Raw genomic sequence first — 16,623 nt, 5'->3', positions numbered from 1 at the left:
ACATTTTCATGTCAGGATGATATAAACTTTTAAATAGAGCAGATGTGCCAGCACTCTGTCTAGGAAATCATGAGCCTGATTTTTCCTATCAATTTTCTATTAACATGTTATAGTCCAGCTAATAAAAAATTGAGTACTCATTTTCCTTCTTCTTCTTTTTTTATTTTTTTGCTGAAGCAATTGGGGTTAAGTGACTTTCCAGCATCACATAGCTAGGAAGTGTTAAGTATCAAATTTGAATTCAGGTCCTCCTGACTTTAGGGCTGGTGCTCTATACTCTGCGCTACCTAGCTGCTCCTTGAGTAGTCATTTTGATAGCAAACAAAAAAAAAGTTATTGCTGATTTCTTGAAATGTACCATCTTATCCTTTCATAAATTAAAACTAATGATTTAACTAGTTTTTTTTTTTATGGGAAGTATTTTTATGGGAAGAACAAAAATTTCATGAATTCAAGTTGTAGGGTTATAGATAGACTAGCTGAGGAGATCTTAATGTCCTTTTCCTATTTCTACTATTAAGGATAATTGTTGATTATAGCTTTTATATTTTGCTTCTGTTGAACCAATGTGATTAGGCTTCTAGATTATACTTTAATGTATTGCATTAGCAGATATGAAATGCCATTATGGAGAGGGCAAATTCTTCTTGCTTTCTGCAAATTAGCAAAAAATATGGGTTAACCAAAATTTTGAAAATGATTTTTACTCACATGAACAAAGGAGAAAAATCTATAAGATGTCACAGGTAATTTAATATCACCTGGATAGGATAATTCAAGCTTTAAACATAAATTAGTTTATCCTTAGTCTTATGGATGAATTATTAGTGCTTATCAATGTACATATAATAATAGATTCTAATGCAGAAGGTCAATTTCTGGCATGTCGCATTTGCCTTGAAGAACACTGGGTCAATCAAATGTTTTTATTGAGACAACTATAAACAATGTATCAAATCTTCCCTAAAGGAACAGATCATTTATCCTTTCTAAAAGAAATATGTTTCCAATCAAACATTTTAATTTATGCTGCTGCTAGTAGTTCTATTTTTTGAAGATATATGTGTGTGTGTATATACATATTAATGATAGTGATCTATTGAGTGTCTTAGAAAAATTTTAAAGTGGAGATATAGAATATCATTGAATTTCTTATAATAAAAAGCCCAAGAAAACACTCATTTAACTTATTATCTGGTTTCACTGCATAAGGGTCTGATCTGAAATGTAACTATTTGTGATTTAATATTTACATTCTCTATTTAAATTAAAGTTCTCCAAGCTTCTGTCAAGGTCTAAGTCTTGAAGTCCAGGTCTTCTTGATAAAATAGTAAGTTCCAGGATACATTAGTGTTTGTCACCACTGCTTGGGTCAATGAGATATTTTTGGGAGACCTACCTGATTGTCTTTTTTTTTTTTTTTTTTTAAACCATTCATGTATAACAGGATATTAAAAGCCTAAATGAATAAGTGAACTATGAACTCTTTGTATTATTTTTTTTTAAAGAGAAAAAGCAGGTGAGTGGGAATTGAGCAAACTGAAAAATATAACTAGCTCTGACACTAAATTGAGGTAATCATCAAATTTTTAACTTTCTTTGTTTTTCGTTCTCCCAAACTTATATGGTAATAAAGATTTCCTAACCTGTTTACCTTATGGAGAGGTTATGAATATCATTCTTTCTGCTTGGCTTAATACTGTCCTTCCACTAAGTCTCACCTCCTCCATGAAACTTTCCTTTAAGCATCTCAGATGACAGTGATCTCTCCCTCTCAACTAATTTTTTTCTGCCCCTCATTTAGCATTTACTAAGTGAGCCCTGTACCATTTTTTTGCTTTTTGAATTGGTTTGACATATACCCCCAATTTGCCTGTAAACTTGAGGATAGCTATCCTAGGTTATCATTTGAATCTTTTGTATGTTTAATACAATGTCACATAAAAAATATGTGGACTAACTATGTATTAAACACTTTTTCTCCAAGATGTAGAGCTATATTAGGTCAGATAGTGCCTGTTTAAAATCGCTTCCCAGTTTGTCTTGTAATACTATCATTAAGTTCCTGAATTGTTAGGATCTAGCTGCTAATGTTACATGGTATCTTATATGTAAGAATTGCCAGTATCTGAATTTCATTTCCTTTTTGTTTTAAGTAAAGTATTTTCTAGATGCTCTTACTTTTATCTCATTCTCTAAATAAAACCCTTCCTCCCAGTGAAGAAGTACAAGTAAGTAAAACAAATCAACACATTAAATGCAAGAAATTCCCATGAGGCTTCACTTTGTTAGTCCTCATAATCAGGAGGTTTTGTCAGGAGAGGATACTTTGTGGTAAAGAGTAGACATTGAAAAAGAAATTCTGAATGCAGAGCACTTGTTTGCAGCATGAAAGAAGAAACCATCAGTCTTAGGTTATAAGGAATAAAAGGGGATATCCTTGAGGATATCCTTGACAGAAATTTGAGAACTGCTAACTTGGTGTGCCTACAATATACATAGGTAATGTACCTTGAACATTCAAAGTTGTAAAAACTTTGCAACATAATATACATTGTGCACATGAAATGTAATAGTGATAGATTTGTAAGTAATACTTTTGCTTTAAAACAGTATTTTCTTTTAGTTTTATTTGGTAAATCTTCATTAATTGGAAATTAATGAATATGCAACATTGAAAATAAAAAGTGCCAAAGCTGTGTTTTTTTTTTAAGCCAATAATCCTTCCCAAATGTGAATACATTCATTAAACAGATATTTATTAAGAATCTTTGTGAGTAGTTTTGTGTTCAGTTCAGTGTGTGTGTGTGTGTGTGTGTGTGTGTGTGTGTGTGTGTGTGTGTGTGTGTGTGTGTGAATGTGTGAGAGAGGGAGAGAGAAAGAGAGAGAGATGAAATATATGACATCTCTTTTTTGAAGGAGTCTAGTTAGAGAAGTTGGACACCTAAGTTAAATAACAGTACAAGGCAAGGTAAATGTCAAAAAAAAAAAAAAAAAAAAAAAAAAAGAATAGATAATAAAGACAATAGGATTTCAGAGTCAGGAAGGTAACAGGCAAGCATTCATTGAGCACTAACTTTGTGTTTTTTGCCTGAAAGATAAATATATGGAAAAAGAATTACAGTCTCTCCCCTTAAGGAGCTTACATTCTAGTGGCAGAAGATAGCACAGAAAAGAGAGCTAAAAATCTGTGTGTGGGGAATATACGTACTGGGAAATGGTGGTATAAAGTCCAGAGAAAATCAGAAGCACAGGCATGAGAGGAATGAAGCAAGGCCATTCTGGGTCTACTCGCAAATGGTAACTCTGGAAGGAATACACTAGTGAGAAAGGGAAGCCAGCATTGTAGAAGGAACTTCAAGGGTGAGAAGGCAGCTGAGTCATGGTGGAATTAAAGCACTCTTGGGAGAGATCAAATAACAAGCAATTACGGAAGTGTCCTCAAGGAACCTACATTTAATATACCTCTGTAAGTATATATAGAAAAGAGAGAAAATTCCTGAGGTGAGGGAAACATTAGCAACTTGGGCAGATCAGGAAAGGCTTTATGTACAAAGTGATACTTGCATTGAATATCCAAGGGAACCAGGAATTCTACAAGGTAGAGGTGAGGAGAAAATGCTTTCCAGGCATGGAGGCTAGCCAGTGCAAAGGCATTGAAGCGGGAGATGAGAACCTGTCAGAAGGTCAGTTTGGTTGAACTATAAAGTGTGTGAAACAAAGTAATATGTAATAAGTTTAGGGAAATTAAGGGCCAGGCTATGAAGAGCTTCAAATATCCAATAGGAATTTGTATAAGATCCTAGGAGTGATAGGTTACCACTGAACTCTGTTAAGTAAGATGGACACATAGTCAGAGATACACTTTAAGAAAATCACTTTATTTTATTTTATTTTTCTCTCTATTTTTGGATGGCATTTTCCATCCAAAGTTTATTGGAATTGCTTTGGAACACTGAATTGCTGAGAAGAAGCAATAGTTGATCATCACATAATCTTGCTGTTGCTGTGTACAATGTTTTCTAGTTATACTTGTTTTATTCAGTATTAATTTATGTAAATCCAGACCTTTCTAAAATTAGCTTATTCATCATTTTTTATAGAATAATATTCTATTATTTTCATATACCATTATTTACTCACCATTCCCCAACTGATGAGCATCCACTCAGCTTCCAGTTTCTTGCCACTACATAAAGGGCTGCCACAAACATTTTTGTACATGTGGGTCCTTTCCCCTCTTTTATGATTTCCTTGGGCACAGAACCAAAAGTGGAATTGCTGGATTAAAGGGCATGGATAATTTTATAGCCCGTTGTGCAAGAACATCATTTTTACAGCTGGATGGAGGAAGGATTGGGAGTGGTGGGTGGGGTTGGATTTAAATGATGAAGGTCTGAACTAAAGAAGTAACTAGAAGGGAAGAGAATGGGATGAATATCAAAAGTGTTGTAGAGGTAGAAATGACCAGAAGATGAGGAATGAGAAGACTTATATTTGGTGGTTAGGAGGCCACTAGTTACCTGTGAGAAAGTTGTTACAATAGGATAATAAACCTAGAATCCAGACTGCAAATGTTCAAAGAGTGAATAGGCAATGAGGAAATGAAAGAAAGATAATTATTTGAAAAGTCTAGTTACAGGTAAATGGAGGAAGAAATATGGTAGCTATAGGGGCAAAACAATGTCAAGGTAAAGTTTCTTTCCTCAAAATATCTTTTCCATTCAAAATACATTTGTTGAGAACATTCTCTGTGTTAGATACTGACTTGGACCTAGGCATAGATGGAAAGTTAGTCATGTTTGCAGTTTTATTTCTTTTGACTTTTTAAAAAAATTATCAAGCTTATGTTTCCTTGATCAGTGGATTAGGTTAGGTTCAAAGGAAAAAAAAAAACAGCCAATAACTTCAATAATCTAGTGTTTGACAATTGAAAAGAACCTAGCTTTTGGGATAAGAACTCACTGTTTGACAAAAATTGTTGGGAAAATTGGAAATTAGTATGGCAGAAACTAGTCATTATCACACAGCACCATACACTAAGATCAGGTCAAAATGGGTTCATTACCCATAAAGAATGAGATTATAAATAAATTAGAGTAACATAGGATAGTTTTTACCTCTCAGACCTGTGGAAGAGGAAGGAATTTATGACCAAAGAAGAACTAGAGGTCATTATTGATCACAAAATAGAAAAATTTGGTTATATCAAATTTAAAAGTTTTTGTACAAACAAAACTAAGCAGACAAGATTAGAAGGGAAGTAATAAACTGGGAAAACATTTTTACAGTCAAAGGTTCTGATCAAAGCCTCATTTCCAAAATATATAGAGATAATTCTCTATTTTATTCTCTAATTTATAAGAAATCAAGCCAATCTCCAATTGATAAATGGTCAAAGGATATGAACAGACAATTCTCAGATGAAGAAATTAAAACTATTTCTAGCCATATGAAAAGATGCTCCAAGTCATTATTAATCAGAGAAATGCAAATTAAGACAACTCTGAGATACCACTACACACCTGTCAGATTGGCTAGAATGACAGGGAAAGATAATGTAGAATGTTGGAGGGGATGTGGGAAAATTGGGACCCTGATACATTGTTGGTGGAATTGTGAATACATCTAGCCATTCTAGAGAGCAATCTGGAATTATGCCCAAAAAGTTATCAAACTGTGCATACATACCCTTTGATCCAGCAATGTTACTACTGGGCTTATATCCCAAAGAGAACTTAAAGAAGGGAAAGGGACCTGCATGTGCAAGAATGTTTGTGGCAGCTCTTTTTGTAGTGGCAAGAAATTGGAGAGTGGCTGAATAAGTTGTGGTATATGAATGTTATGGAATATTATTGTTCTGTAAGAAATGACCAACAGAATGATTTCAGAAAGGCCTGGAGAGACTTACATGAACTGATGCTGAGTGAAATGAGCAGGACCAGGGGATCATTATATACTTCAGTAACAATACTGTATGATGATCAATTCTGATGGATGTGGCCTCTCCAGCAATGAGATGAACCAAATCAGTTCCAATAGAGCAGTAATGAACTGAACCAGCTATACCCAGTGAAAGAATTCTGGTCTATGAACCACTATATAGAATCCCCAATCCCTATATTTTTGTCTGCCTGCATTTTTAATTTCCTTCACAGGCTAATTTTACACTGTTTCAAAGTCCTATACTTTATGTGCAGCAAAATAACTGTTTGGACATGTATACATATATTGTATTTAACTTATACTTTAACATATTTAACACGTATTGGTCAACCTGCCATCTCGGGCAAGGGGTGGGGGGAAGGAGGGTAAAAGTTGAAACAAAAGGTTTTGCAATTGTCAATGCTGAAAAATTACCTATGCATAACATTTTTGTAAAAAAAAAAAAAAAAAGCTTATGTTTTCGTTTCCATTTCTCACCTCCACTGGAAAAAGACAAAATAAAACAAAATCCTAGTAACAAACTTGCATAGTCAAAGCACATTCCTTCATTGTCCATGTCTAAAAATCGATTTTTCACTCTGCACCTTGGATTTATCGTATCACTGTTAGAAGGCAGATACCACACTCTTACATTGGCCCTCTGGAATCATGGTTGCTCATTGCAAGAGTTTTTACATCCTTCAGAGTTGTTGTGTTTCATCATTAATCCTCTAGAATATTTATCATAGTTTTTGTAGCTTTCAATGCTGTTTGTTTTTACAGTATCAGATTATTGTATAAATCATTCTCTTGTTTTTGATTATTTCATTTTTCATGAGTTTGTAAATGTCCTCAAAATTGTTCATTTAAAAAATGTGATGTTTTATATATATATATATATATATATATATATATATATATATATATATAAAATGTATGTATACTTATATAATATAACTTGTTCTTTGGGTTTTGCTTACTTTATTCTGCCTCAGTTCATACAAGTGTTACACATGCCCCAAAGCCCATTGTTATTGGACTTTCCATCAATGCTCCATGCCTGCTTAAGATTTGGGGTGGAGTTAGTGAGAACTAGAGAGAGGAGAACTCTAGTCTTTAAGTATTGGTTCTATTTCGAGTCTCTTCAAGTCTCTTCAGGGTCTATAATTCTTCAGGTCCTTATGGCTTCCATTTTTGAAGCAGAAGATGGAAGATAACATACCCACTTCAGATTACTTAAGGAAAAGACTGAGAAGAAGCTGATATGAGTTGGTAATCTCCATTAGTCTAATATCCCCTCTACTAGAGACTCTAGAGATGACACTTTGGGAGACTTTCATTTGGCTGAGATCTGACACTATTTCTTTTGGTTGAATTGAATTATTTCTGTTAAAATGGGAGCAGTCCTTCATTTTGTATTGTTTGGTATATGTTCTATGTATACTTTCTCTGATTTCTGTTTTGTTAATGAATTGAATAAATTAGTTTCTTGTCTATCTTGTGTGTTCATTGTGGTATTGACATTTGGAATATAAAACTTGAGCCCTTCTCCCCATTAATGAAATAGTGAACAGATGTTACCTTGAATCAGAAAAATGTATCTCTTAAACTAATAATATTTCAGAGAGCAGATAAATACAATTCTCTGAAGAGAGCAGAGTGGTCAAACTTAGTTCCAGTATCCTCTTTCCTCTTTTGATAGGAAAGTCTCCTTTGGAAAAGGATGGGGAGAGAAAAAGATTAGAGATGTCTATATTACTTCCCTTGTAGGTATGATGACAGTTCTTGTTACATAAGTTCTTCCATGTCTTTTGGAATAGAACAATAGTATACCATTACAGTCATAGACTATAGGTTATTCAACCATTTCTCAATGGAGGCACATTTCTTTAGTTATCCTTTTTTGTTTTTCTTACAAAAAATCTGCTATAAAATCATTTTATAGCTAAAGGACTTTTTCTTTCTTTGATCTCTTTTAAGTATAAAGAGCTAGCAGGAAAATAGCTGGGCCAAAGGATATATAATTTTGTATATAATTCCAAATGGCTTTCCAGAACTATACCTATTTAAGTTAATCAATGGTGCATCTATATGTGTACTTTTTTTTTTTTCCTTTCCTTGTTTCTTTTTGGGGAAAATGAAGGGAAATGTTAACATTTTCTTCTGTAGCTACTACTCCTTGGTTCTAGTTCTGTCTTCTGGGATTAAACAGAATGTTCTAATCCCCTTTTCATATAACAGCCCTACAAGTATTTGAGGTTAGCTGGTATGATCTTTAGAATATTTCTTCAGGCTAAACAATGCCAATTCTGTACTCAACCACTCTCACTATCCTTTTTATTTTCTAGATGTACCTCAGTTGGCTAATGGCCTTTCTGAAATATGGTGCCTAGAACTAAAGCAAAGGGCAAGGGATCAATAGAGAAACAGATATGAAAGCTACAAGAAAGAGGAGATAGTGGAGGGTACAGAATCACAAGTCAAACTGTCCTATGATGTTTTCATAGCAGGTAAAGTGAGCTGTATATAGTAAGTGCTTTACATTTGTATAATTGTTCAGTTGTTGCTCCAAGGAAGATATGTTCACAGAAATGGTTTAAAGGGACCTATTAAAAAAATCCATTAGTAAAAATTAGATTGATTTGTCAAAGAATCCTATCTATGGCAAGGAGGGTTAGATAGATTTAAACTGGTCTAGAACTTCAAGTTCATTCCCACCCTCTTCTATGCCCCAAACACACTCTACAATAGTTTGAAATGAAATCTGAGTGAGTGAATTTACATATATATGTATATGTTATCACACTTTTAATGGGGTAGACTTAACCTGATTAGCTCTTCTGTAGAAGCCACTGCAAGTTAATTATTATTTGTGGCCTGGAGGAGTTGTGGAACTTCTTGCTTGCAGAGTTTCTGTAATTTATTCTGCTTTTTCCCAATCATGTCTAGTGAATAGAAGGTTATTGTTGAAAATGAGTAATTGTGCACATATGGCTTATTGGTTTTAGAATGGTGACCTGAGACTAGAGAATGAGATTAATCCACTCTTGATGGCTTAACATATTGGGTTTTTGTGTCATTTCTGGTATAACAGATGCATTTATACTTTAAGAATACTCTCATGTGGAAGAAGTGAAAAGAGAAAATCATTTTGATCTCCTTAGACATAGGAGCTTTTTAAAAATATTTGACATAAAACCTATAATGGCAAAATCCCTTTAAAGTAAAGAATTTCTTTGTTAAAAGTTACATTTTCATTATAAAGATGGTTTTTACATTAATGGGAGTTACACTGTAGTAGCATATAAGCAACACTAGGTGTCAGAAGAGAACCAATTTATAATTTAAAGTTTTTTTTATTCAATAGTTTAGAAATATTAATGTAATTTTTAATAGACTGTCAAAAATTTAAAAATATTTAATAGTACAGTTATTATAGAAGTTATTTTAATGCAAATTGGTTGCATAAAAATATATCAAGAAGTGCACTGGAAGGGAATAGTGGTACACACCAGTAATTCAAGATATAAGACTGGAGGATCTTTTGACCTCTAGAGTTCTGAGCTGCAGTAGTTTGGGGAAATTTTGTGTCTGAACTAATTTTGCAAATCAATATTGTGAAACTCGGGAGTCAGAGACCATTAGATTGACCAAGGAGAGATAAACTGGTCCAGGAAACAGTGCAGGTTAAAGCACCAGAGTCAGTCATTGGTAAGAGCAAGCCCTCCAGTAGTTCCTCACTCCAACCTGGATGACATAGGGAAACTTAATTAAAAAAATAAATAAGAATAAGACTGGATGTGTGTCCTCTAAGTTATAGAATCCTAAATTGCTTGATGCAGGTGTCCTATATCTCCTAACGGAACAGCTAAGATCAGGGCATTTCTTCTAGCAGGAAATGAGAAAGGAAAAAGATCAACTTTTTTCTTTTCTTTTCTTAATAATATTTTATTTTTTCCAATTACATGTAAAGACAATTTTTAACATTTCATTAAAAAAATTGATTTGTGTTCCAATTTTTTTTCTTTGCTCTTTTCTCCTTACTCACTAAAATAGTTATATATGTACTGACATGTAATACATATTTCCATTTTAAAGACCAACCTTTTCTAGGCCATGATGAGCTTTCCATCAATATTTCTCTTTCTCACTGAATGCTGGCAAAGGAAGACAATGTCAGCAAACTGTTAAACCTCCTCATCTCTGATAAAAACCAACTAACCAGCATAGATATGAATTAGTGTTTGGTCTGAACTACTATGAATATACAAAAAGGATTTCATGGACATCCGACTCAGTTTTAGAGTATTTCATTGAGTGGTGGAGATGGCAATTCTTATACAATCAAGTACCTGGACATTTCCAGTTGTATTTAAAGGAGAGGAACAAGTACATTCCAAGCATTCCAATGCAAAAGATCTAGAGATGGGAGAGAAAGTGTCCTATTTCCAGAATGCAAGATGGTCAGTTTGGCTAAACTACAGAGTATGAAATATACTAAAAAAGTAGCTTGGGGTCAAAGCTTGCTTAGAATAATGTCACTTGGCAGGATGACAATAATTCATTCAAGTAGGGTAGATAATTAAATAACCAATATATCCTTATTGAACAACTATTATCTGTTGAGAAAAAGACCATTCTATTTATTTATTTTTATTTTTGAAATGTTAAACTTTATGTTTTAAATTTTTATTTATATCTTTTAATGATTTCTTCATTTCCCAGTTTACTCCCATTTAGAGCATAGTTTTTACAGTAAAGAATAAAAAAAAGAGGAGAAAAAAAACTAGTTCATCAGAATTAGCCTACAAATCATGCATGACTGACAGCACTAATAATATTCCACATCCACAGTCCCTTATCTCTACAATGGGAAGGAGATACATTGTCATACCTTAAGTATAAGAATGATGTGTTTGAATGAAGTGAACTGTGAAAGCTGTCTCACAAGATGGAGACGGTATAAAAATTGAGTGAAGGTTGGCTGTGCCCCGAGCCAGGTTTCTTTCTCCAGAAATCATGTGGTTTACAAGGAGTGGGAACTTTTCTTTTTGAGGCTAAGTTGGGTCCATCTTGGCACTGACACTTCCATATAAGGTAGTTTATTAATCCTAAAGATATGATTGGGTTGAAAGTTTTTCCTCATTTATGACTTAGAATGTGAGGTCATTTGTCCTGGCCGATCAGGGCAAAAACCCAGCCTATGGGGAGTGTTAGCTCAAGCCCTTATATAATTCTTGCCTGTTAACTGGGCGTTACTACTCCTTTTATGGGTACTTGTTGGGAGGGAGACACTCTTTTTCATGAGATCATAATAAAATTCCTTTCTGTTTTTGCCTTGAGAAATATCCTTAATTTATTTGACTTATTTGAGCCAGTGGTCTTGTCCCACACATGTTGAAATCCGAAGTCAAATGATAAGATCCAGTTTTTCTTCTATCACACTTTATTATTTAATATTTTGTTTTCCCCAATTACATGTAAAACAATTTTAAACATTTGTTTTTTAAAAGTTTGAATTCCAGATTCTCTCTCTCCCTCTTCCTTTCCCATTCTTCCCACCCCATTGAGGAGGCACAAGAGAATATGCAAAACATTTCCATAAAAGCCAAGTTGTGAAAGAAAACATAACTCTCCTCCCCCTGCCAAAAAAAACAAAGCAAAACAAAACAACAATAACAAAAACCCCCAAAACCAAACCCTTAAGAAAAATTATGTAAAAAAAAAAGTATGCTTCACTCTGTATTCAGACACAATCAGTTCTTTCTCTAGATATGGATTTTTCTTTTTTTTTTTTTTTTGGATGTTAATGTAGATTTTTTTTAAAAATTAATTAATTAATTAATTTTTACAAAAATTTTATGCATAGGTAATTTTTAAGCATTGACAATTGTAAAACCTTTTGTTCCAACTTTTACCCTCCTTCCCCCCCACCCTTCTCCCAGATAGCAGGTTGACCAATACATGTTAAATATGTTAAAGTATAAGTTAAATACAATATATGTATACATGTCCAAATAGTTGTTTTGCTATACAAAAAGAATCGGATTTGAAACAGTGTACCATTAGCCTGTGAAGGAAATCAAAAATGTAGGCTGACAAAAATATAGGGATTGGAATTCTATGTAGTGGTTCATAATCATCTCCCAGAGTTCTTTCGTTGGGTGTAGCTGGTTTAATTCATTTCTGCTCTATTGGAACTGATTTGGTTCATCTCACTGTTGAAGATGGTCACATCCATCAGGATTGATCATCATATAGTATTGTTGTTGAAGTGTATAATGATCTGGTCCTGTTCATTTCACTCAGCATCAGTTCATGTAAGTCTTTCCAGGCCTTTCTGAAATCAATGGATAGTGTTTTTCATCATAAATCCTTCAGAGTAGCCTTAGTTTTATCACACATTTAAAATGTTTTGAAATGAAATATAAATTTTGTTAAACATTGGTTTTCTTTTAAAATGCAAGGGGCAGTGTTAGATACAGTCATTGATGATGACAAATTATTAAATTTTTCATAATTATCAAGACAATTTATGTAATGAATATACTAATAATTTAGATTTCTCAGAACTGCCTTTTCCAGTTTAGGAGTCAGAATCTTTCAGTGCAACTTGAAATGATCAATCAATTCTTGACAACACACTTCTATGTATGTTAAGCAACATGATTCAAAGATTGTTGAATATGTTCTTGTCACAGAACTCTGGTCCTGTTCCTCCACCACATAACAATCCCCATGATTTGAAACAACCACTTATAAACTGTTCTCACAGGTTTAGAGAACACGCATATTGTCCTGGATTCATGAGCCTTTCATGGGTCCTGAAACAGTTTTCCTTCTCATTTATGATCTATATATAAAATCTCTGCCTTTTTTGCAACAGGAAGAGGTCTTCTGCCTAGGAGAACTTCCAGTTTGCAAACTGTATTCCTCTCTGAAAGCAATTTATTAAATGCTATTTGATCTCTAAAACCTGTCTCTGCTTTTTGTGGCACCAGCTATCTATGGTTAGAGACCAAGACAGCGAAATTTGATTAACACTGATTATTCCGCCTGTCCTTTTATCTCAGTACTGAGTTCTTTAAGCATCAAGAATGCATGCAATTCTCCCTCTCTAAATTATTATGTTCATTCATAAAACTAATCTGAAATCAGAATTAATAAAACTATTTGTCTTTAATTTTTTCAAAAATTGATTTTCACAATAGATCATATCATCATTTTATCATCTTTTGATATAGAGAACATTCAACATAAAGCTAATTCACTTTGGGCCTCTTATGATTCTGAAGAAGAAGAACTAGCTAATTATAAAGATAGTATTGCCCATAAGCAAGCCTTTCTCTCCCTATCATTTATTAGTTTCCAACAAAATAGTGTGATCTTTCTTTCACATTTAAATATTTGACAATTATCATGTTCTCTCCATTTTTAATTTTTTTCTGCTCTAGCACAATTCAAATTTATTTAGTAATTCCTTATATACCATAGTTTATGGACCTCTAAGGGAGGACTCATGGCATAATGTTACTCTTTGGGGTGAAGAATTGACCTTCACCATCTTGGTCACTCTCATCAGGACTTATTACAGTTTGTCAATCTCCCTTTTAAAAAGTGGTATCCAGAACTGATCTTATGATCTTAAGATAGGGAATGTGAAGAAACAAAACTATCCCTCTTTGCAGGTGATATTATGATTTTCTTTAAGAATCAACTAAAAAAACTACTTGAAAGAAATAACTTTAGGACAATTGCACAACATAAAATAGATAAACATAAATCATCAGCAGTTTTATAAATTGTCAAGAAAATTCAGTAAGGAGATAGAAAAAGGAAGTCCATTTAAAATGCATACAATATTAAATATTTGGGAGTCTTCCTGTTAAGCCGAACCCAGGAGCTATATGAACACAATTACAAAACACTTTTTCCCCTCAGTAAATTCTACCCCTAATCATTAATATTATATCTGTATATATCTCTTATTTTCTAACCTTACTAATTCTTTTATTTTACATCTACCTATTGACTTGCCTTGCTGTTACTTAACCTCCTCCCATTCCCCTTCATCATAGATCCCTCCCTTAACTTCTTCCCCCACTTTCTTCCTCCTTCTTTATCCCATTCCTATTAAAATTTACATCTTATCCCACTCCTGTTAATCTAAACACTCTTCTGTATCCCACTTTATCCTATGTACTTTCCCTCCCCCTTTATCTCTTTTCCATTAACCTACACATCTTATTCTACTTCCACTGATTTACATACCTCTCTATACCCACCTTATCCTATTCCCTTCCCCCTAATTTCTTCATAACTTTTGGAGGATGTTACACCTTTCTTAGAATATAGTTCCTTTTTTAACTCATTTCTGATACAAATAGGTTTTTAGGATTACCATCAATTTTCTATTGAGTTCAGATTTGTTTGAAACAAAATCCTAAAAATCTGACAGTTCATTGAATGTCCATTTTTCCCCATTCAATATTATATTTTATTTTGTTGGATATATTTTTGGTCTCAGGCCTAATTCTTTTGATTGTTGATATATAGTATTCCAGGACCTGTGGTCTTGTTTTATAGCTTCTGATAAATCATTTGCAATTCTTTTTAAAGTTAAATGTGTGGAATTCTTCTAAAGATATTAGAAACCCCACCCCCTCCAAAAGGGAAAAAAGACAAAAAAGGGGAAAAATCCCAAGCAAACAGAAAACAACAACAAAAGGTAAAAGTACTCTGCTTTGATCAACATTCAGTTATCATAGTTCTCTCTTTGGATAGCATTTTCCATAACAAGTCTATTACAATTGCTGTAAAACATCTCTCTTTTTTTTTATTAATAGTTTTTATTTACCAGATATTTGCATATTTGCATGGGTAATTTTACAACATTGACAATTGCCAAACCTTTTGTTCCAATTTTTCCCCTCCTCCCTCCACCCCAGATGGTAGGTCAATCAATACATATTAAATATGTTAGAGTATAAATTAAATACCATATATGTATACATGACCAAACAGTTGTTTTGCTGAATAAAAAGAATCAGACTTTGAAATAATCATCTCATTTAAAAAATTTTATTTAATACTTTCTCACAGTTACATTTAAAATAATTTTTAACATTTTTAAAAACTTTTGATTTCCAAATTCTCTCCCTTATCCTCATTCCCAGTCCCTATTAAGAAACCGCATGTGAAATTAGGCAAAACATTTCCCAAAAAGCCATGTTGTGCAAGAAAATATAGATCTCCCACTAGAATAAAAAAAAAAACAACCCTCAAGAAAAATAAAATTAAAGAGAGAGAGAGAGAGAGAGAGAGAGAGAGAGAGAGAGAGAGAGAGAGAGAGAGAAGGAGAGAAAGAGAGAGAATGTGCTACAATCTCTATATATAGATAAAATCTGTTTGTTCTCTGGGTATGGATAAGATTTTTCATCATAAGTTCTTAAGAGTAGTCATGGATCATTGTACTGCTGAGAATATCAAAATCATTTATAGTTCATAATCCCAGAACATTGCTATTACTTTGTATACAATACAATTCACTTTTCTTGGAGGACTTCCTGGGTTTTTTTGAGAGCATCCTGCTCATCATTTCCCATAAAATAATATATTCTATGACAATCACACACCATAATTTATTCAGTCATTTCCCAATTGATAGACATCCCCTCAATTTCCAATTTTTGTCTGAGAAGAGAGATGTTACAAATATTTTTGCATATGTAGGTCCTTTTCCTTTTTTTTTTTTTTTTTTCCTTTTTAAATCTCTTTTAGTATTCATGCCTTATAGTTGAATTGTTCGGTCAAAGGTTACACATGAATTTATAGCACATTTGGGCATAGAGCATATCTTTTGATTATCAGCTCTTATTAATTTTTTTAAAAATAAATTTTCCCTATAAAAATTCCTTCTATGTTTAAAAAATAAGGCCTTATGTTGGAATCCAGCTCCTGTAGTGAGATGAGAGCATATTGGGGCCAGACAGAGAAGTCCTAATTATGGACTCTTTGAAGTTTATTGATCAGAGAGTCAAACATATATATATATATATATATATATATATATATATATATATACCTCAAATGCTCATAGGTTGATACAGAGTACACTCTTAAAATTCCTAAAGCCTAACACAGTCTATTATGATATAAGCAATTAAACCCCTTAAGCCCTAGATCTTGGTTACTTAGATAGTAAATAGTTGAAATACACATCAGAGTAAAGTTTGTTATACCATTATCTCAGGTATCTTTCTCCCAAATACTTTTAGTCTCCTCTTGGACATTCTTTCCTATCCTAAATTCAAAGGGTTAGCTTTTAATCCAAAGAGTAATGTTTGCATTTTGCTTCAGTTGCTAGATTATTAATTTATTATATTGACAAGCAGTCTCTGATATTTCAATAAGGGAGTTTTGGTGAACCAAGTTACTGTAAGACTCAAAACCTTGAATAGAGTCTTACACTCCTGACCCTCTTCAGCCTTATCAAAGAAACTTGCTTCAAAATTCTTTTTACAGTTACTATTGCTCACTGCATTTCCTCTCATTTATTCTATGTCTCTCTCCTTTCATGCTATTTGTCCTAAAAAGTGTTTTGCTACTGACTACTCCCTTCCCCAATATGCCCTCTATTTTATAATGCCCCCCCTCATATCCCATTCTTTTATATTCCTGAAGGGTAAGATAGATTTC

This window comes from Sminthopsis crassicaudata, chromosome 1, assembly GCF_048593235.1.
Source record: "Sminthopsis crassicaudata isolate SCR6 chromosome 1, ASM4859323v1, whole genome shotgun sequence".
NCBI lineage: Eukaryota > Metazoa > Chordata > Mammalia > Dasyuromorphia > Dasyuridae > Sminthopsis > Sminthopsis crassicaudata.
The sequence above is the reverse complement of the archived record's forward strand: the minus strand, read 5'-3'. Positions refer to the sequence as shown.